This window comes from Chelonoidis abingdonii, chromosome 4 (genome assembly GCF_003597395.2).
Source record: "Chelonoidis abingdonii isolate Lonesome George chromosome 4, CheloAbing_2.0, whole genome shotgun sequence".
NCBI classification, from domain to species: domain Eukaryota; kingdom Metazoa; phylum Chordata; order Testudines; family Testudinidae; genus Chelonoidis; species Chelonoidis abingdonii.
The window spans coordinates 71,354,200-71,375,817 of record NC_133772.1 but is presented as its reverse complement, the minus strand read 5'-3'; the positions used below and the strand labels follow the sequence as shown (position 1 = coordinate 71,375,817).

General features: G+C 44.6%; 2 protein-coding genes across 4 annotated transcripts in view; both read right to left on the bottom strand.

Moving 5' to 3' along the window:
- Positions 1-21,618, bottom strand: part of TRIM44 (tripartite motif containing 44) — a 547,049-nt gene that overhangs the window by 66,797 nt on the left and 458,634 nt on the right. The window lies entirely within an intron of this gene.
- Positions 1-21,618, bottom strand: part of PRR5L (proline rich 5 like) — a 76,638-nt gene that overhangs the window by 53,546 nt on the left and 1,474 nt on the right. The gene's annotated exons all lie outside the window — the stretch shown is intronic.

The following is a 21,618-nucleotide window of genomic DNA, read 5'->3' as shown; positions in this document are numbered from 1 at the left end:
CAGGCAAATCTTGTTAGACACAGCCAACTATTTTGTGTGTTCTGTAATGTGTAATTTACAGCTTGTGCTGAGACTATCATTGTGGTTAGAGAGGCATTAATATAGTTATAGTTTTGTATGGAGTCTTCATGATATTCCAGCTATTTTGGCTACCAGGAATGCCACAGTGTGTAACAAAATGCTGAGTATGACAAGCTTATAACTCTTTTTCCTCTGTTTGGTATGAAAATGCTAAAGAACCAATTAGATTAAAAAAAGATTTCAGCAAAAGGTATCCCCCACTCCTACTGCTCTTCACTGAGTCCTGTCCAAGATTTTTCCTCTCCATGTCTCTAAAATGTTTCATGAGATAATAATAATAATGCCACCCAGCCTATTATAGCACTTTTCATCCATTGATCTCAAAGTGCTTTACAAAAGGAAAGAAGTATCATTTCCCCATTTTACAGATGGGAAACTGAGGCATAGAGAAGTAAAGCAGCTTGCCCTCAGTCATCCAGCAGGCCAATGGCAGACCTGGAAATAGAGTCTAAGCCTCCCAAGTCCCAGTCTAGTGCTCTAGCAGCTAGGCAACACTGCATTTTATTAGTGCTCATGAAAGGTGTCAAGCTCTGGAGACACCAGTTCAGGAACTGTAGGCCACATATAGCACTGGGCAGCAGTATTGCAACCTATCCCAGTACAAGCACATGGTTCAGTGCTGTGAAACACCTCTAGATGCAAGACAGTAGCGCCCTCTTCATGGTAATCTAGTTATCATCTTCTTTGGAAACACAATCCTCCACCCAATCTACTTAATTATGTTGGATGTTTTTCAGATATGAAGCTTGTCAAAGTTCAAGGAGATGTTTTATTGTTGTCTTCTCCCCACCCCAATCCCACAGGCCCACACCCAAACTGATTCACTCATCCCTAATTATAGGCTTAATATCTGTCTGCCAAAAAGCCTTTGAAGCCCAAACAAAGCAGATCTGTAGTTGATACACACGCAAGATAGCCCACAGAGTTTTGTGGTCTTCAAGTGCACAAACAATGCATGATTGGGCACCAGCTTTCTAAACTGAGAATATGCGTAACCTGACAATGAAGCAATGTTATCCATCTGCAATATGTTACACTTCAGAGAACACTTTCATTACAGATTCCAAACAGGGCAAGAGGAAACACATGTACAGACACACATCTGTTGGAAGCTGATATTTCCAAAAATTAGGTAAGAAATAGCCTCACCACCAGTCAAATTAAGGGACCAATGCTAGTTTATAATTGTTTGTCTCCGGACAGTTATGAAAACCACCAAAGAATTCATTATAAAAAGAAGAGATTTTAGCCAAAGGTGTCCCTGCAATAGGCAAAATACATCTGGCTGCCTGGAAGAGAAGAAAGATCAGCAAAAAGACTTGCTCCTTATTGAAACTTCAGGAATACCAAAGAAGGGGTGACAAAGGGAGAAAGTTGGCAGCACTTTTTCAAGAATATGCATCTTCTAGATGATGCAGTGTTGATTAAAAAAAAAAACAAAAACAAAAAAAAAACACAAATACTTAAATAACAAGAGAACAGACTGTTTGTGTCTTCAATTATTTTTATTTTTCCCTGGTATTTTTTCTGCAGATCCAGGGCAGCAGGGTCCAATATGCACTGGAATCAAGTTCCTTTGGAAAGGCAGCATGGGTGTTGGATGGCTGCCAGCGGAGGCAGGCGCTGCAGTAGCACAAGAGACAGAAAGGCTTGCAATAGGATAACTGGCACCGCTTGTATTTGTCAAGACCAAAAGTAAATTCACACCAAGCTGCCACAAGCCAAAAAGCAACTTTAAACCAGATGCAGAAGGAAAAAACCAAATGAGCATTCTTCACCCAACAAAACCTTAACAGCCCTCAGATCTAGCCACAGAGAAGGAGGGGTGGAGGGGGGCTACAGTTAGACTCAAGAGGAAGCACCAAAACAACATAGATATTATTGTAAGGCAAACTTAAAACGGAATTTAAAATTCATTCAACTGGAAAAAACAACGTATACCAGAAACTTTTAGGACTCTTGCATAAAAATCTAGGAAAAATAATAATTTGAAAAAGGGATTTCCCACTGTGCCAGCTTTACAATTCCATGAATGGCTTCCCACAGTAAAAACACAGCTCCACCCCACTCAGACAACCTAAATAGATACAAAACCGTGTAGAAAGAACCAGACAGGAATTTTGTTAGCTGCTTCTTGTTCAAGCCTGGTAAATATTTAACAAAACACATGATCATTGAAATGATGTGTGTTCAGCTGATACAATCCAGTCATGATTCTTTCTGAATCACATTTCTTTACATTATTTACTTTAAGACCACACTGACAAAGGCAGATATTACACAAAGTTCTCTCTCAGTGCCCTTCAGTTCATCAAAACAATGTGAGCATGCACATGAACGTAAGGGCTTGTCTACACTTACAGTGCTGCCCCGGTGCAGCTGCGTTGCTTAGTTTAGCTGCCATCAGCATCGGTACTTCACCTCCCTGAGAGGTGGCAGCTGTGTCGACAGAAGGAGGCCTCTCACCAACACAGCATTGTCCACATGGGGAGTTAGATTGGAATAATTGCGTGATTTTCCATGCCTCTGAGCAAAGTAGTTATACTGACATTAGTCAGTAGTGTCAACCAGGGCTCAGTTGTGGTGTTTTTAAAGTGAGCGCAGATAGTGCCTGCTACCCTTAAGGCTGCAATCCAATTTCCATTTGTTTTTCCAGTTGCTCAGCTTCCTCAAGGAAACGTCACATAAGTCTGATTTTTGGAGGGGTAGAGTGAGAGAAGGATGAATGAATTTAAACCAAGTCAATTAAGGTTTTAATCCTCATGCCCACCCCTCCCCCCCCCCCAAATCACATAATTAAGAAAATCCCACTCTAAAACAACAAGGCCTGATCAGAAATTATTTTAGTTAATTCAAGGATAGGTGAAAGTAGAAACTTCAAAACTAGCTTGTTTTGTAGCTCCCATAGGGCCTGATCAAAGTCAATGGGAGTCTTCCCACTGACTTCCATGGGATTTGAATTGGGCCTATTGAGCCAAGGTATTTAGGTGCCTAAAGACACAGATTTTCAACAGCACATAAGTGCCTATGGGAGTTAGGCACCTAGGTGCCTTTGAAAACCCCACTATGTACCTCTCTTTCTTTCTTTTGGCACCTTTATACCTTTTCAAATCTGGTCCATAGCAACTTCAGGACCTGATCCAAAGCCCATTGAAAGTAATCTAACCACTGACTTCAAAAGGCTTTGGATCAGCCTCTTAGAAAGCAAGGCAAGGATCTAATCCTGCAAACCTTTACTCATGTAAGCAGTCCTATTGCCTTCAATAGGACTTCTTCTGGGAATAAGGATTACTCATTATTTATTTACTCTAGTGCTCAGTATAGACTAGGTATTTCCAAACACTGAACAAACACAGCCCATGCTCCTAAGAGCTCACAGTCCAAGAATGAGAGTAGGGTTTGCAGGGCCACACTACAAGTTTGAATACACCCCTCTGATAACGCTGAGAATGTGACAATCTTAAGCGACAACAGCTTCTGCATGCTATTAGGTCTTGTCAAGACTGCCAAGCTTCTGCGTAGTAAAGCGGCTTTCTGCATTGTAACTCCCGAGGTGTACACACTGCCAAGCCATTTAGTGCACAGGAACTGTGCAGTTGCAGAGCTGTAAAAAAACCCACCCTGACAAGAGACGTACAGCTTTCTGCGCCAGGGCTACCTTCCCTTGATTCCCTGCTCACCTCTAGCAGCAAGATATCTTCCATCATGAACACAGCTTGTAGAAAATGTGGGGACAATAATGATTATAAGCCCCCGCTTACAGTGCTGGCTCTCTCAAGAGCCATGTGCCCAGTGTACACTATGGTCTTGGAACTCAGATTTCTCCTGCCCTTGCAGTTACTCACCATTTTGGGGGGCTTGTGGCTCATGTGTGCTTGCCTGGGGTCAGCCAGTTAGTGACAGGTGTGTGAATAGTAGCTGTGTTTTGAATCAGTGGTCTGTGTGTTACAAACAATACTGCTTCTGTAAAATGTGGCATTTTGACTTCACAGATACGACCTTGGGAGCCCAGCTTCCCTCTTTGTTATCACCGGCTGAATGGCTGCACAGAATTAGAAAGCGACCAAGAAGAACTAAAGAGGACTTTCTGCGTGATGTCATGATGCACTCCACAGCCAAAAAACAAGAATTGAAGCCCCCTCAGACACCGCCAACACACTCTTACCAACCTCCTGGCTCCAGTCTGCACTCGCTGCATTCCACTCCTGTCACAGTCCAGCCCTGAGGACTCCCAGTACCCACTGCACTCACCCATCTCTCTGCATTTTAGCCCTGCTGAAGTACAATACCTGCTGTACTGTACTCCAAAGGACAAGGCTGCACATGATACCTGGACATACACAAATCTTTAACCATCCTGGGACCCCAGGGACCCTCCCTTCCCCCATTCCCCTCAGTGCTGATGTGTTTGTTTGTTTGTCTGTCTGTCTCTCTCCTCTGGTTGTTGTTTTTTTAATAGAAGAATTGTTTTGGTTAGAAAGCAATCTTTATTCCATTGACTGAAAGCAAACAGAACCCTGCAAGGCTACAGGCAATTTTCTTAAACCTTCACAGCGCATCATCTGCACCAATCACCTCTTAGCATTACAAAACACTGCACTCCTGAGCATAGCAACAAATATTAGTAGCTTTCAGCTTCAAATTGCTGCCTCAAGGCATCCCTGATCCTTATGGCCCCGCACTGCACCCCTCTAATAGGTCCAGTCCTAAGTGAAGCTTTTATCCTTCCCTTCAGAAATATTATGGAGCGTACAGCATGCAGATATAAGCATAGGAATATTGTAATCGGCCAGGTCCAGCTTCCCATAGAGGCAGCGCCAGTAGGCCTTTAAATGGCCAAAAGCACACTCGGTCATTCTGCACTTGTTCAGCCTGTTGTTGAACTGCTCCTTGATGCTGTCAAGGTGCCCGGTGTATGACTTCATAAGCCACGGCATTTAGGGGTAGGCGAGGACTCCCAGGACCATAATGGGCATTTCAACTTTCCCTATGGTGATCTTCTGGTCTGGGAAGAGAATCCCTGTTTGCAGCTTCCTGAAGAGGCCACTGTTCCAAAAGATGTGTGTGTCATGCACCTTTCCGGACCAGCCAACGTTAATGTCCATGAAACACCCACGAGTGATCCATGAGCGCCTGGAGAACCATCAAGAAATATCCCTTCAGAATAATGTACTCGGTGGCTAGGTGGTCTGGTGCCAGAATTGGAATGTGTGTGCCATCTATCGCCCCCCAACAGTTAGAGAAGCCCATTTGTGCAAAGCCATCCACAATGTCACACGTTGCCCAGAATCACAGTCTTTCAAAGCAGGATGTGATTAATAGCCCTGCACACTTCTGTCAACACGAGTCCAACGGTCGACTTTCCCACTCCGAACTGGTTAGCAACCGATCAGTGCCAGTCTGGGGTAGCCAGCTTCCACATTGCAATCGCCATCCGCTTCTCCAATGATAAGTCAGCTCTCATTTTCGTGTCCTTGCACCACTGGGCTGGGGCAAGCTCATCACCCACTCCCATGAATGTGGCTTTCCTCATCCGAAAGTTCTGCAGCCACTGCTCGTCATCCCAGACATGCATCATGATGTGATCCCACCCCCCAGTGCTTGTTTCCCAAGTGCTAAAGCAGCATTCCACTGTGGTCAGCACCTCCATGAATGCCACAAGCAATCTCATGTCATAGCTACTACGCGTGGCAAGATCAATGTCAAACTCCTCTTGCCTTTATAGTTTAAGGAATAACTCCACTGCCACTCAGGAGGTATTAGTGAGAGCGAGCAGCATATTGGTCAACAGTACAGGATCCATTCCTGCAGACCGAAGAGGTAGAGCCTGCAATACACAAATCATTGAAAGATGGTGCCAAATGCGGACGGAAGCACAGGGATAGCTGGGATGCGAAGCAATGCATCATAGGGCATTGGAACAGGACTCAGGATGCGCCATGACCTCCTCCGCCTTCCCACAACTCTTAGCGGCAGAAGAAGAAAAGATGCTCTGTGGGACAGCTGCCCAGAATGCACTGCTCTGAATACCGCTGCAAGTGTAAACACGCTATTGCGCAGACAGCTGACAATGTGAACACACAACAGCGGTTTCCCTTCAGCACTCTCTGAGTGGCAATGTAACTGCCAGTGATGTAAGGCTGTCAGTGTAGGCATACTCTTAATTACCAATTTTGCTGGTAAAACCAGTAAAGCGTGTAAATTCTGTAAGCAGAAAGTCTAGTTCAAGGAATTAATGAATTTAGTTAAAAGACATTAGACTGTAAGTAAAGGACTATGTTAGGGTTCATCCTGTTTCTATTCCACAAAATCAGAACAGGATTAAACCTGAGGGGGAAGAAAACATTCCTCATGGCCAGCTGCCATTTTACCGGCACTATTTGTCAGTGTTGCTGTACCACTGCAAAGTCATATGTCAATAGCTCAAGTCTGCAATGCTGGTTGCAAGCTAATTTGCAAAGCAGAAAACTTCAACCGGATGAGTTTTAACATCACCTCCCCCATGGAGGTACTGGAGCGAATGCCACCACTCCACTGCACCCCCGCTAACCCAAGTTGCAGGTAGATATTTTACTAGTGTAGACCCTGAATGAAACAACATAATGAAAAACAGGCAACTGCTGCTATAACAAATTATTGTTTTTAGAAAGAAATTCACTGTTTTCAGTGTGTCAAAATCAGCTTTTTAAGTACGGGCTTTGATACCAAACCTAAGCTAACAAACATTTTACTCTAATATAACAAAATAAAATTTAAAACTTGCCCTCAAATAAATAAATAAATAAATAAAATAAAATAAATGCTGTCACTTCCCCCTCAAAAAAAAAAAAAAAAAAAAAAAGCCAGATGATAGCCCTAATCACAAGCCAGTATGTTTTGTTTGAAAATACTTGTATTGTACTAACACCACCCCACCCACATAACTGACATCTCCTCCTCCAGGTTAGTTCTGATTTCTCCTAGAAAGTTATTTAACAGCAATAAAAGTCCAAAAAACTTAACACAAGCAAATTGGAAGATGAGGACTGAAGCTTCTAGTCATTTGCTTAAAACAAACATGCTCACAAAATTATCTGTATGCTGAAAAACAAAATTACTGGGGGAGGGGAGAGAGAACTGGATAGTATGTAAGTATTGGTTTAGGTGCTCATGAAGTTAGTGTCATGGCAGTGGTACAGCAGTAGTAAAACAAACAATTATATAAGAAAATATCCAAGTTCAAGACCTACAAAATGACAATATCAGATTCCCCTTTTAATGCATGTTGTTGTAGGTCCCTTACCTTTGGTCAAGAACATGTACATACGCATCTCCTTTCCAAAGTGCCAGAGCAACAACTGCTGCATGCAATTTCACAGCAGCAAGTAGGAGGGGTGATACGACCAGGATTCCCTGCCTCCAGCTCCTCCCCTCTGCTGTCCCCAACAAGAAGGCTGAACTTACCGCTTCACCATTCTTCAGATCCAAAAATATGAGAAGTCTCAGGCTCCAGGCTAGACTAAAACATTACGTGCCACACTGGGCCGGCTGGACTTCAGAGCAAAAGACAAAGAAGAATGCAGGAATAGCCAGCCAAGAAACACAAAGCACATGCTTCATGACCCAGACAAAAACACATGTACTATAATTAAATACCAAAAATTAATGATTAAAGAATGTGAAAGGCGGCCATGCTTAGCTGGACTAAAGCCCGGAAGCTCAACTAACTTAAGGCTGATGACATCTCCAAATTACAACACAGAGGAAAACATGAACCTCTGCTTATATCTCCCACCATCTCACCCCGATCTAAGAGCAGTGATGCAAGTGCAGATGGGAGTAGTAACAAGTTCAAAACACAGTCTTGGCAAGTACTTTAACCCCTCCAACACGAGCCCTTCCAACATATCGTGCTTTGCAGCCCCTCTTTCATTTCAGTAAATAATCTCACATGAATGATCACAAGACATCCGGACAGCTTTGCGATGTGTTCATCCTTAGCACTCCACAGGATCCCAAAGTGCTTTACAAAGGAGGGCAAGAATCATCATATCATTTTACAAATGAGGGAATGCAATTACAGAGCCCTAGAATGACTCCCTCAGATGACTGAGCAGCAGAGGTAGCAAGAGAGCCCAGGTCTCCCAACCTGCTGGATGCAACCATCTCTTCAGTGTTTGCCGGGAAACTTCCACGGTGATAGATTCCATTATAGCCTCTAAACAGATTCAGTGAAAGTTCTCTCAAACCTGGGCCCATGTATGGTTTGACAGCAAAACCATATGAAGTTTACAAAGAAACTAGTGGTTTCAAGTGACTTTTGCTTTGAGCTGTTGAGGCTGAATCAGACCTGAAACTCCAAGCAAGACACTTGGTGGGGGTGGTAGCAACAGTCTGAGAACGAAAGCATAAGAAAACCTTTGCATGCAGCCCACCATGGTTTGAAAAGACCCACTCTATTTCTGACATCACAGAACCTCTTTGGAACCTATGGTGTGAAATAGGTGTATGTCGCATATGTACTACGAGCACTAAAATTCCTTATGAAAATTCTAAGAAAATAAAAAAAGAGTGAACCTCTTTATGATCAGTTAGTTTAGTTTTGAGCCAAAGAGATCAGATCATGCTCCAGAACATATAGAAAAAGAATGATCTAATTAAAGCATTGGATTAGTAATCAAGAGAACTCGGTTCTATTCCTGTCTGATCTTTGGCAAGTTATTTAACTCCTGTGCTTCAGTTTCTCCATTTGAAAACTGGGGGAAATAATGCCTATGTTTTATGGGTGTCAAGAGGCTTAAAATGTTTGTAGAACACTTTAAAATCCTTGGGTGGTAAGTGCTAGAGAAGAACTCATTCATATAGTCACATAGCAGATCTGCCTGAAATTAAAAGCACTTTTGAATTACAGACTTTAAGAGAAGTGAATTGATTTAATCTGGATTAAGAAGAGTAAGTTAGATAAATGTCTATCAGGGATGGTCTAGACAGTATTTGGTCCTGCCATGAGGGCAGGGGACTGGACTCAATGACCTCTTGAGGTCCCTTCTAGTCCTAGAATCTATGAATCTAAGACAAACTAGATTTCCTGCTAAGCAACAACCACAGTACGAGACTGATTACAGCCTGAGGCAAAAGAATACAACCAAATTTTAGAACTGAAATAATACAGATCCAGTACTTGGCCTTAAGAAAACTACACACCATTTGCCAGGGACAAGTAAGAACCTTTTCCTGATGGGGGGAAGGGGAGAATGGAGAAACACGGAGTGCTAAACCATCACTTTTTGCAGAATTTAAAGATTTCATTTAAAAAGAACATTTTAGCTCAGTGGTTCTCAAACTTTTGTACTGGTGACCCCTTTCACATAGCAAGCCTCTGAGTGCGACCCCCCTTATACATTAAAACACTTTTTTTATATATTTAACACCATTATAAATGCTGGAGGCAAAGCAAGGTTTGTGGGTGGAGGCCGACAGCATGTGATCCCCTGAGGGGTCCCAACCCCCAGCTGCAGAACCCCTCAAGGGATCACATGCTGTCGGCCTTCTGGCTAATGTAACCTTTTAAACATGACCCAATCCAATGCTGTCTGAGTCTGCAGACAGAGAGCTTTAGTGCCTCCACTGCTCATAGCTTTGCCAAGCAGCAAGCTTAGCAGCATCCAAACATCTGATGTTCTCCCATCATAGTGTAGCTAGTCAAGATAACCCCCTGGTGATGTTGATCATGATTAACTACAGCAAGTTAATCTCATGCTTTTTGAGGGCCTGATTCATGATTCTTGAATGCTTTGGGTTGGCAATACTACTAAACCATAGACATAAGGCCTTCTCTACAGTAGGTTTATTTTCTTAAAATTTACCACTGGTGGGAGTGCTAGTGCAGATTTAAAATACTGATAAAAGCTGTGCCATGGGCACTCTCTAGAGCTTGTACAGTAAAGGATAATTGCCTACTGCTAAGGGGTTAACTTTAACTCAAATGGTAGAGGTCTGTGCTGAAGGTTTTCACTTCAAACCTTACTGAAAACCCATAGAGGGAACTGTTTTATACCCTAGTCTCCACTAGAATTTTACCGTGAGATAGCTAACTCCAGCTATTCTCCTACAAAATCACATTTTTTTTTTGGCAGTGAAGACATAGGGCTTGTTGACACTTCAAATGTGGCTCGGCTGCAGCGCTGCAGTTGTGGCACTGTAGCACATCAGTGAAGATAGTATCTACACTGATGGGAGGGGTTTTCCTGTCGGCGTAGAAATTCTCCTTCCTGAAGCTATGTCTACACAACGAAATTACTCTGATTTTACAGAAGTCGATTTTTGGGAACCGATTGTATAAAGTCGAGTGCACACGGCCACACTAAGCACATTAATTTGGCGGTGTACGTCCATAGAACCGGGGCAAGCGTTGACTTTTGGAGCAGTGCACTGCGGTAGCTATTCTACAGTCCCCGCTGCCCACTGGAATTCTGGGTCGAGTTCCCAATGCCTGATGGGGCCAAAAATTTGTTGTGGGTGGTTATGGGTAAATATTGTCAGTCAACTCCGCCCGTCCATGAAAGCAACGGCAGACAATCATTCCGCACCCTTTTCCCTGGATTGCCCAAGCAGATGCCATAGCATGGCAACCATGGAGCCCGTTCAGCCTTTTTTCACTGTCATTGTACGTCTACTGGATGCTGCTGACAGATGCAGTACAGCAGTGCTGCAGCATCCAGCAGCACCCCTTGCCTTTGCAAAGAAAGTTACCAGTCATTTTGTACTGTCTGCTGCTGTCATGAGTGCTCCTGGCTGGCCCCTGTGAGGTCGGTCGGAGGCACCTAAACAAAAATGGGAATGACTCCCCAGGTCATTTTCTTCTTTAAGTTTTGTCTAATGGAGAGTCAGTCCTGCCTAGAATATCAGGCAAGCCTCCTAAACAACCACAGATGCAAGCGGCCGTGCCGGGTCAGAGCCCCAGACATCCCATGGAAATGATGAGCTGCATGTCATTCTAGGGGGTACCAGTACAACAACCTCACCCGGACTACCCTGGCAGTTATCCCCCCATTTGTGTGAGGAAGTAATAAAGAATGCATGAATTTGAAACACTGACTTTATTGCCTCTGCAAGCGGAGATTAAAGGGAGGAGCGGAGCGCGGTTGGCTTACACGGAAGCAGAGTGAACCACCATTCTGCACTTGCTCAGCCTATAGTTGGACTGCTCCTTACTACTATCGAGGCTTCATGAGCCATGGGAGCAAGGGGTAGGCATGACCGTGCGGTGCTGCCAACTAGGAGAGCAGCCTGAGGCAGAGGCCTCCAGCTCGCATGATATTCCAGGCAGGACTGAATCTCCATTACACAGAACTTAAAGAGAGAATGACCTGAAGTCATCCCTTTTTTTCTAGGTGCCCTCGACCAACCTTACCGAGGCCAGCCAGGAGCACCCACAGGATGACAATGACGGATACCTTGTCCACACGGCAAGGCAAGGGGATGCTTCTGTGTAGCGCTGCAGTACTGCGTCTGCCAGCAGCATCCTGTAGACATACGGTGACAGTGAAAAAAGGCAAGAAATGATTTTTTCCTGTTGCTCTCACCGGGGTGGGGGGGGGTGAAGGGGGGCTGATGACAATGTTTTTGCCACATCAGCTCAACCCAGAATTCAAACGGTTGGTGGAGACTGCAGGAACTGTGGGATAGCTATAGTCGTCAGTTGCCCCTCCCTCCGTGAGAGCAACAGCAGACAATCATTTCACACCTTTTTTCCACGCAGATACCATAACACGGCAAGCATGGAGCCCATTCAGCTCACCACAGCAGTTATGAGCATTGTAAACATTTCACGCAGATCGTGCAGTTTATGCAGAACCAGACGCTGAAAAACCAGGTGAGGAGGCGACGGCAGCGCGGTGATGAGAGTGATGAGGACATGGACACAGACTTCTCTCAAAGCACGGGCCCCGGCAATGTGGACATCATGGTGTTAATGGGGTAGGTTCATGCCATGGAATGTGGATTCTGGACCCAGGAAACAAGCACAGACTGGTGGAACCGCATAGTGTCGCGGGTCTGGGATGATTCCCAGTGGCTGCAAAACTTTTGCATCCATAAGGGCACTTTCATGGAACTTTGTGACTTGCTTTCCCCTGCCCAGAAGCACAAGAATACCAAGATGAGAGCAGCCCTCACAGTTCACAAGCAAGTGGCGATAGCCCTCTGGAAGCTTGCAATGCCAGACAGCTACCGGTCAGTTGGGAATCAATTTGGAGTGGGCAGATCTACTGGGGGGTTTGCTGTTATGCAAGTAGCCAATGCAATCACTGAGCTGCTTCTATCAAAGGCAGTGACTCTGGGAAATGTGCAGGTCATAGCAGATGGTTTTGCTGCAATGGGATTCCCTAACTGTGGTGGGGTGATAGACGGAACGCATATCCTTATCTTGGGACCGGACCACCAAGACAGCCAGTACATAAACCCCAAGGGGTACTTTTTAATGGGTATACTCTTTCACGGTGAGCAACACTATTCATATGATAATAGCACATGGTGATTTTGGTACAAACTAACCCCCCCCACATTCTTTTCTCTGGGATGACCACTTTAACCCTCCCCCCACCACATCGCATGGCTGGTATCAGGGAAGATTCCTGATAGTCAAACGCGAACAGTTCAGTGCCAATACCCCCTCCCCCCCCACCGGTTGGTTAACTGCAGGGAGGATTTCTTTTCAGCCACAGGCAAACAGCCCAGTAGGAACAGCCACCTATGAATGTCCCCTTAATTAAATTCCTGTTTTTCAACCAGGTTACCACGAACGATATCACTCTCCTGAGGATAACACAGAGAGATAAAGAACGGATGTTACTTGAATGCCAGCAAACAGCGGGACCATACACTGCCAGGTTTTGTCATGCAGTGATACCAGATTACTTGCTACTAGCATGGCGTCATCAAGTGTCCTACCATGGAGGATGGAATAAAGCTGCTCTCCCCAGAAACCTTCTGGAAAGGCTTTTGGAGTACCTCCAGAAGAGCTTCATCCCCAGACACATTAACATCCACTCCATCCCCAGACACATTAACAGACTTTTCCAGAAGCTGTACGGGCCACGAATGCATCCTAAGTCCTCAGGGAAAATTAATCATTAAAAAAAACGCTTGCTTTTAAACCATGTTTTATATTTACAAAGGTACACTCACCAGAGGTCCCTTCTCTGGCTTCATGGTCCAGGATACTGCCTTGGGAAGGTTGGGAGGGTATTTCAGTCATGCTGAGAAAAAGATCCTGGCTGCTGGGGAGAACCGTGTGATCTCCTCAACCTCCCACTCCTCCTCCTCCTCCTCATCTTCCCTGTCTGCAAAATCCTCAGGCACAGCAACAGAGTACCCCATCATCGGAGTCCCCGGACAAGGGTGGGGTAGTGGTGGCGGCCCCTCCAGAATTGCCTGCAGCTCAGCGTAGAAGCTGCTTGTCTGCGGCTCTGTCCTGGAGCGTCCATTTGATTCTTTGGCTTTCTGGTATGCTTGTCTCAGCTCCCTAAGTTTCACGCGGCACTGTGTTGAGTCCCTGTCCATCATGGCCTTGGAGATTTTTTCAAATGTTTTGGCATTCTGTCTTTTGGAACGGAGTTCTGATAGCATGGATTCATCTTCCCATACAGCGATCAGATCCAATACCTCCAGTACAATCCATGCTGGAGCTCTTTTTTTCGATTCTCAAGACTACATGGTCACCTGTGCTGATCAGCTCTCCATGCTGAGCAAACAGGAAATGAAATTCAAAAGTTCGCGGGGCTTCTCCTGTCTACCTGGCCAATGCATCCGAGTTCATATTGCTGTCCAGAGTGGTCACAATGGTGCACTGTGAGATAGCTCCCAGAACCCAATACCGTTGAATTGCATCCACACTAACTAATTCCAATGTCGATTTCAGCACTCCTCCCCTTGTTGGGGAGGAGTACTGAAATTGATTTTAAGAGCCCTTTATGTCGACAAAAACGGCTTCATTGTGTGGACAGGGGAAGGGTTAATTCGATTTAATGCTGCTAAATTTGACCTAAACTCGTAGTGTAGACCAGGCCTGAGAGGTGGTATCTAGATCAACGGAAGAATTCTGCTATCAATCTAGTGCTGTCTATACCACAGGTTAGGTCAGCATAGCTATATCTCTCCAGAGTGTGGATTTTTCATGCACCACGAGTAAGCAACAACACTTTCTAGCATAGACAGGGCCTAAATTTTTTGCATGATTTGGGCCTTGGCTAACCGGAGGAAAAACTAGCACATTTATGTATTCAAACTCAAAAACCAACATGAACTTTCAACTCCTGTATCCTGTTTTCAGTCTCTCTCCAATGATACTAGTAACATCTGCAGTAAAATACATTTACATACTTCCTGGAGTTAATTCAGACAAAGTGTACTGTCCTAGTCACACAATAATTTGTGCAGATTAGAAGAGCTTTGCTCTGCATATGGGAGAAATCTGGCAAAATGATTTAAAAAAAAAAAAAAAAAAAGAGAGAGAGAAAATGTAGCTGACCAACTGCTCAAATTCAATTTAAAAAAATCCCACATCACAGGTGAAAGCAAGCAAGCCATGTCAGTTTAAATTTAATCACATATTTTACTGCTTATGAGATGCTAATTAGAGAGATGTAAGATCTCTTTAGACATGACTTAGTCCAATTCAAATAACCACAGATCTTTTAGGGTCCATTCATACAGTAAGTAGAAGTGATCTAGCAAAATGAAACCTTTTCTGCACTGAACACTTCCTTAGCATTTCCCACCTTTGCAGTTCCACCAGTAGTAACAACAGTGGGAGAACTTGAACAGACCAACCACCAGTGTTTTCACCATCAGTTGTCTTATCACTGGGTTAGAAAATGTGCCCATTAAGAACACCAGGGGCTGTACAAGGTCTGTTTACATAACAACCCTCCCTATGGCTTTTCAACAGGGTTTGTTTGATGTGAAGACTTTCAACACAGACATCTACCATCTGAAATAAAGATGACCTCTCAGCTTGCATCAGTAGTAGGCTGTTATCCCTCATTATACAAACACTAGAACAGGATCACAGCACATGTCTTCTCAGTGTGTAAAATCTACATTTGTAGCCTCACCAGTGGTAAATGTTAAGACAATAAATCTAGTGTAGACAACGCCACCATACTTTTATGGTTAACAGTACTGTCAACTCTAAATGTTCAAAAATCATGAGTCAAGCCTCTCAAAATTTGTGACTGACTTAAAAACCAAAAAGTTTTTAAAAAATAATAGATTTTGAGTTCTTTTCCTTGCCGTCTGGTTTCTGAGCCTTAGAGACAGACTTGGTTCTTGTTTTCAAATTGTTTTTCCTTACAACTATAGGAGCTAGAATTTTTTTTTTATTATTATTTTTTTTAATGGAAGCAGAGGTTTCCTGGGAGCTGGAACTTTGAAAAAAACAGCAAATATTGTGAGTGATGGCAACACAGCTTTTTATTGCTAGGCCCTTCAGTTTTGAAAATGAACCTTGTGAGTCTTTGAACTCATCTGAACTGACTTTGTATAACCCATGAATTGGTTGCACAAAACTGTTTAGAGGAGCCTTCATCTTGAAGGGAGAATGCAATTATGATATCCATGCTAGCTGTCAACTACATTGTAAATATCCACATTCCAGTATTATTTGCTTTTACAGAGTGAAAGAAGGCTTTCTAATGGGCTGTGTTGTTTGTTGATGTATCAAGAGTTCTTTTAAGAATTCCACCACAGTATCCCCAAGTTAAACCATTTTGAAATGAAAGTTTTCATCATTGGTGGGTAGAAGAATAGGAATACAGGGACTGCCATAGTGGATCAAATCCATCTAGCCAAGTGTCCTGTCTCTGACAGTGGCCAGAACCAGACACTTCAATCAAAAGTGCCAGAAACTCCCACACTGTACAATTATGGAATAATCTGCCTGTGGGGAAGTTTCTTCCTAACTTCATCAATTAGTGATTGGCTTGTAACCTGAGCATACTGTAAACACACTATTGCCTAGCTATATGCGCATCTGTAACGGCCTTGGCCGGGGCTCAGCTCCTGGTCGCAGGGGCTGAGCGAATGTAGTCTGCAGTCCGAGCCCTTGGGTAGGGCGGACGGCGAACAAACAGTGTAGGTGCTCTGGCCCTTTGGGGCAGGGCAGAGCACCAAGCAGTTTAGAGGCTCTGGCCCTTTGGGACAGGGCAGAGCAATAGGTAGTTTAGGGGCTCTGGCCCTTTGTGGCAGGGCAGAGCACCAAGCAGTTTAGAGGCTCCGGCCCTTTGGGACAGGGCAGAGCAATAGGTAGTTTAGGGGCTCTGGCCCTTTGTGGCAGGGCAGAGCCGGGGACAACTGGAGGCGATCAGGTTAAGTAAAGGAAGGGAGGAGTCTGCCACCCTTAAGGGGTGGCAGGGGGAACGCAGGCCCTCCCACTCCACCGCGTTCCAGCCCGGGGCCCTAGGAGCGGCTGTCGCCGCTAAGGCGGTCAGTGGGGATCCAGCCCGAAACACACTGACCGGGTGAGCAGTAGGGTTCCCGCCGAAACACACTGACAGGGTGGTCAGTGGGGATCCTGGCCAATGCATACGGCCATTGGCTCAGGGCCTTCCGCGGCCTGACTGTAGTCAGCCGCCCCCGGGCTACTTCCGACCTCCCCCTCCCCGGGTACCTGCCCTTTGCCAGCGTCGTCCAGGGGTTCCCAAACCATGGGTTCCTCAGCCGGCTCGGCGGCGGGAGGTCCGGTCCAGTCCTCGGGGTACCGGGGTTCGGGCAGTCCGGTCCAGTCCTCCCCAGGTCGAGCGTCAGAGGGCTCCGCCTGCCGTTCTGGGTACTGGCCCCAGGGGAGGTCAGGCCAGGACCCCTCTGGATACCAGGCGTGAGGTAAGCCGGGCCCAGTGGAAGCTCATGCACCCACGTCTGCCTTCCCCGGCGGCCTCTTCCCAACTGAGGGCTGGGACTGGGCTTTTATACTTCCTGTCCCGCCCCCTGACTTCCTGGGGGCGGGAACAGGCAGAGGGGGCCTTGAACTTCCGGTCCCGCCCCTTGGCTTCCTGGGGGCGGGGATAGGCGGCCGGGCCCCTGCCCGGGGCCGCAGGGCTTCTGGCCTATTCCCTGTCTCAGGAACGTGGGGGAGGGGAGCCCCCTCGCTACAGCATCTAATCCCTTTTTCAATCCTAGTGAGATTTTAGCCACAATGCCATCCTGTGGCAGTGAGTGACGTGTTAATTACGGGTTGTGTAACAAAAAAGCATTACATCTGAAGTCCCCTTTCTCTTGAATTATGAGAAAGTAAATGGGAGAACCGGATTTACCTTCTTCATATAAAATGTAGTACCATAGACACATTCACTCAGAGAAGAAATTATGAATACCTTTCTAAGAGACGTGCTACAGCTCAATCAGAAGGTATGGGTTTGATGCAGGAATTACTGGGTGAGGTTCTATGGCTTGCATTATGCACGAAGTCAGACTAGATAATAATGGTCTTAGAATTTATGAATGGTGTTAATCAAGCAAACTGAGCCCAAACACTATGAATAAAAGTGCTTTTAGATATTCTTCCTTACTAGATTAAAAGAAATAAAGATCTAATGAAATCTCTATTTCCATCTTAAAATCTACTGCCAAATTTCATATCCTCAAATGTACATACCACATGATCTATAATGGAAAAGCTGGTGTGTGGCCACACATACCACTGGACTCTAATGGAAATGAATTTAAAATTGTGGAACTGTGTGACCTGTTGCTCTATGCTGCGACAGCTCATGGAGATTCTCCTTTAGTTCGCATAATAGGGTCCTGTGCTCACAAAGCAGAAGATCATAGTTCTATCCCTACTGTTACTGAGGCCAGGTCTACACTGCGACTTTAAATCGGTTTAATGGCCGATATACCGATTTAACGCTGTATCCGTTCACACGACGTCGTCATTAATATCGAGTTAAACGGCTCCTTAAATCGATTTCGGAACTCCTCCCAAACGAGAGGAGTAGCGCTAAATTCGATAGTGATAACTCGGATTAGGGTTCGTGTGGACGGAAATTGACGTTATTGGCCTCCGGGCGGCATCCCAGAGTGCAGCACTGACCGCTCTGGACAGCAATCTGAACTCGGATGCAGCGGGCAGGTAAACAGGAAAAGCCCCGCGAACTTTTGAATTACATTTCCTGCTTGCCCAGCGTGGAGCTCTGATCAGCACGGCTGGCGATGCAGTTTGAAATCGAAAAAGAGCTCCAGCATAGACCGTACGGGAGATACTAGGTCTGATCGCTGTATGGGGAGACAAATCTGTTGTATCCAGCTCCGTTACAGAACACGAAATGCCAAAGCGTTTGAATAAAAAACTCCAGGATACACAGCGCTGTGTGACAAGCGTAACGGGAAGCCAGAGACTCAAATGGACGCTCATGAAGGGAGGGAGGGGGTACTGAGGACTCCAGCTATCCCACAGTCCACAGCAGTCTCTGAAAATTATTTGCATTCTTGGCTGAGCTCCCAATGTCTGTAGGTTCAAACACAGTGTCTGGCGTGGTTCAGGGAACAGCTCCTCAGTTTATTTCCCCCCACCACCACGTGAAAAAAAAAAGGGAAAGATTGCTGTGCTATGGCGTTTGCTCAATGCACTCCGCGAAAAAGGCGCCAAAGGGTTGTCTGCTGCCTTCACAAAGGGAGGGGTGAGGCTGTACCCAGCACCACCCGGGGCAGTGTTTTCTGCCCCATCAGGCACTGTGCTCTCAACACGGAAGTGGGAACTATGGGATAGCTGAGGAACAGCTACCCACAGTGCACCGCTCCTGAAATCGATGGTAGCTTTGGACCATGGACGCAAACAATCGATTTCGGGATCCCACTGTGGACGCGCTAAACCGATTTTATTAGATCTGTTTTGTAATATCGGTTTAAGCTAATTCGAAATAATCGTGCAGTGTAGACGTACCCTGAGGTTCCAAGTAGTCATGGGGAGCAACATAGCAACAACCATGAAATTGTAGCTGACCATGGATTTGTTAAATATTTATCACCGGGATCCTTACAGTTATTGTCTAAGATATACTTTGCTCCAGACATCCAGGACAACATTGTGGTGAGGGTAATAAAAGAGAAAAAATACATAACCCAAAACATTTGACATTTTACGTAGTTACCTTCTAATAAAAAGGATCAGTAAAACTATATTAACATCTGTAAAACATGTTTCACCACACAAGCATTTTAATAGTCTCATACAAATGTGTCTATAAAAACTTCACCTGGAATCCTCATTTACAGTAGTCAGGACAGGAAATGGGTAAGATTTCCCTGGCCCTAGCACACTAATTTTAATAAGGCCAAGCTATTCCTTCTGATTTTAAATGGCAGATGCAATATGTAAAGACAGCACACAGCTCATCCAGAAGAGGTAGGATGAAAGTAAAGTCTGGGGTGAAAGAAAAGATGAGCAAGAGATTCAGCCCCTAAAACCTGCAGCCAACACTACCCCCAAAAGTGGGCTTTAATACATAAAATCAAGACACTAGAAAAACTAAATGGTTTGAGGAAGACAGAAATAAATTAATGAGGTTTGCAAAATTGAGCCCATGTCACTTTTCAGGTGGCATCTAAGGTTTAAGGAAGATTTAACCATCTTGTCCTGGGGAAATTACAGCAAAGGTAAATGCATTCTGCTTAACTAAATTCCCCCTGCCAAAACACTTGGATACAAGTATTTCTTCCTGCCAGTCCCAAACTATTTAAAAGGCCTATTGTTCTTGTGGACTCCTTTAAATGATCGGTGCGATCCACCCCAGAGATGGCTGCATTGACATGTTGTGGAACAAATTCTGCTCACACAGAAGTCAGTAACACTGTCTGTATTAAGAGAAGTTTCCCACTACTGACGACAGGTGAGGTTGAATTGGTGCTGAAATGGTTTAACTGCAACTGCAGACCAGGACAGATTATGTTCAGCACTGCACATATTTAGCTGCACCGATTGCTCACACACATTGTCAGTCACACGTCATTTTTGTATGTAGACAAGGCTAATGAAGTTACATGGGTAAAGAGAGCAGAATTTGACTAAAGCTATTAGAATGTCTGGGAATTTTTAAGGAAAAATCATGAATAAATATTAGAACAATGAAGACATGAAACTAACCAAGAAGTAGTTTATGCCACTGTGGCCTATGATACAGTTTCTCTATGCCTTCTACGATAGGAAAAGAAAGATTGTAGATCGATTTCTGTGCTGAATTTATGTAACCTGGCTGAAGTCATAACTGTCTATATACTCTAAACATACATGCACACACTGTAAATAGATATTATGTGTTGAACCACAGACACTGGTGAGTTCAGCACAACTGAAACCTTTCATACCACAAAATTACAGTGTTGTCTACAAATATGCTCTGAACTTGTTGCTGACAAACAAAAATACACAAAATCGAGGGACAGAGCTCATATGACTAGAAGGCCAGCAAAAAGACAAGTTATAAACTGTATCAGCCCCAAAACCTGCATATGCACATTCGCATTTCTGCCCATCCCAGGCAAGTGACAAAAGTTGTAAGTGCTGGGACATTTCGGAGAAGAGGGGAAAAAAAGGTGTTGGATTCTTTCTACTAATAGGAACTCTGGTGAAAACATTAACATTTGTGTGCCAGTATATGTATGCCTACATCTGTAATCTTCACTCCATGCATCTGAAGAAGTGGGTTTTTTACCCGCAAAAGCTTATCCCCAAATAAATCTGTTAGTCTTTAAGGTGCCACCGGACTCCTCATTTTTTTATTAACATTTTGTCTATTAAAAACAGGTACAAAAATCTCCCAGGGAACAAGAAACTTTCCATTTTCATTCACAAAACAGCCAGGCAAATGAACTTTACACAGCTACTGAGAAAAGATGGTGGTGTAGTGGTTAACGAGGGATGGATCTCTCTGCTCTGCTCTGCCTTTTAGGACAGGCTCACTGCCAGTTATATGGCTTCAGTTTCTTTGCAACAGGCTACATTCTAATTAAATTCATTTAGCAAACCGAAAAAGCCAGAGAAAATTCTCTTTTTCCCACCCCCAGTTTCAGAATTATTATGTCTCCTGAGGAGAAGGGATAGAATGAGGCATTTTGTTTTCCGGATGACTCAGGGCTGTCTACACTGGCAACGCTCTTCAAAGACATCAAAAGCCCAGAGATTCTATTTTTATTTATTTATGTTAATAGAGACCTTGCTGAGTCTTGTTTTGTTTTGACTCAAGCAGGCTCTCGCTGTCAGTGCATCCCATGCCTCAATAATCGTTAACAACCGGACAAAAACAACCCAACGAGCTGAAAGTGTCAGCCTAAAATATAAAGACACGGTTCTTACAGAAGATCAGACACAGCCTAAACTTTTTTTTTTTTTTGCAAATTCTTTCTCATGATAAACATCTTGTTAACACAACAGAGGCCGTTTTAGTGCGATTATCTCCTGTTCAAACAAGACAAATGCTGACACTCTGATCCGAAATCTTCATGATTGCCATTTGCTGCTACAGCTCCTCAGAGGTCTCCCCTCCCCTCTTTGCATTACGCTAA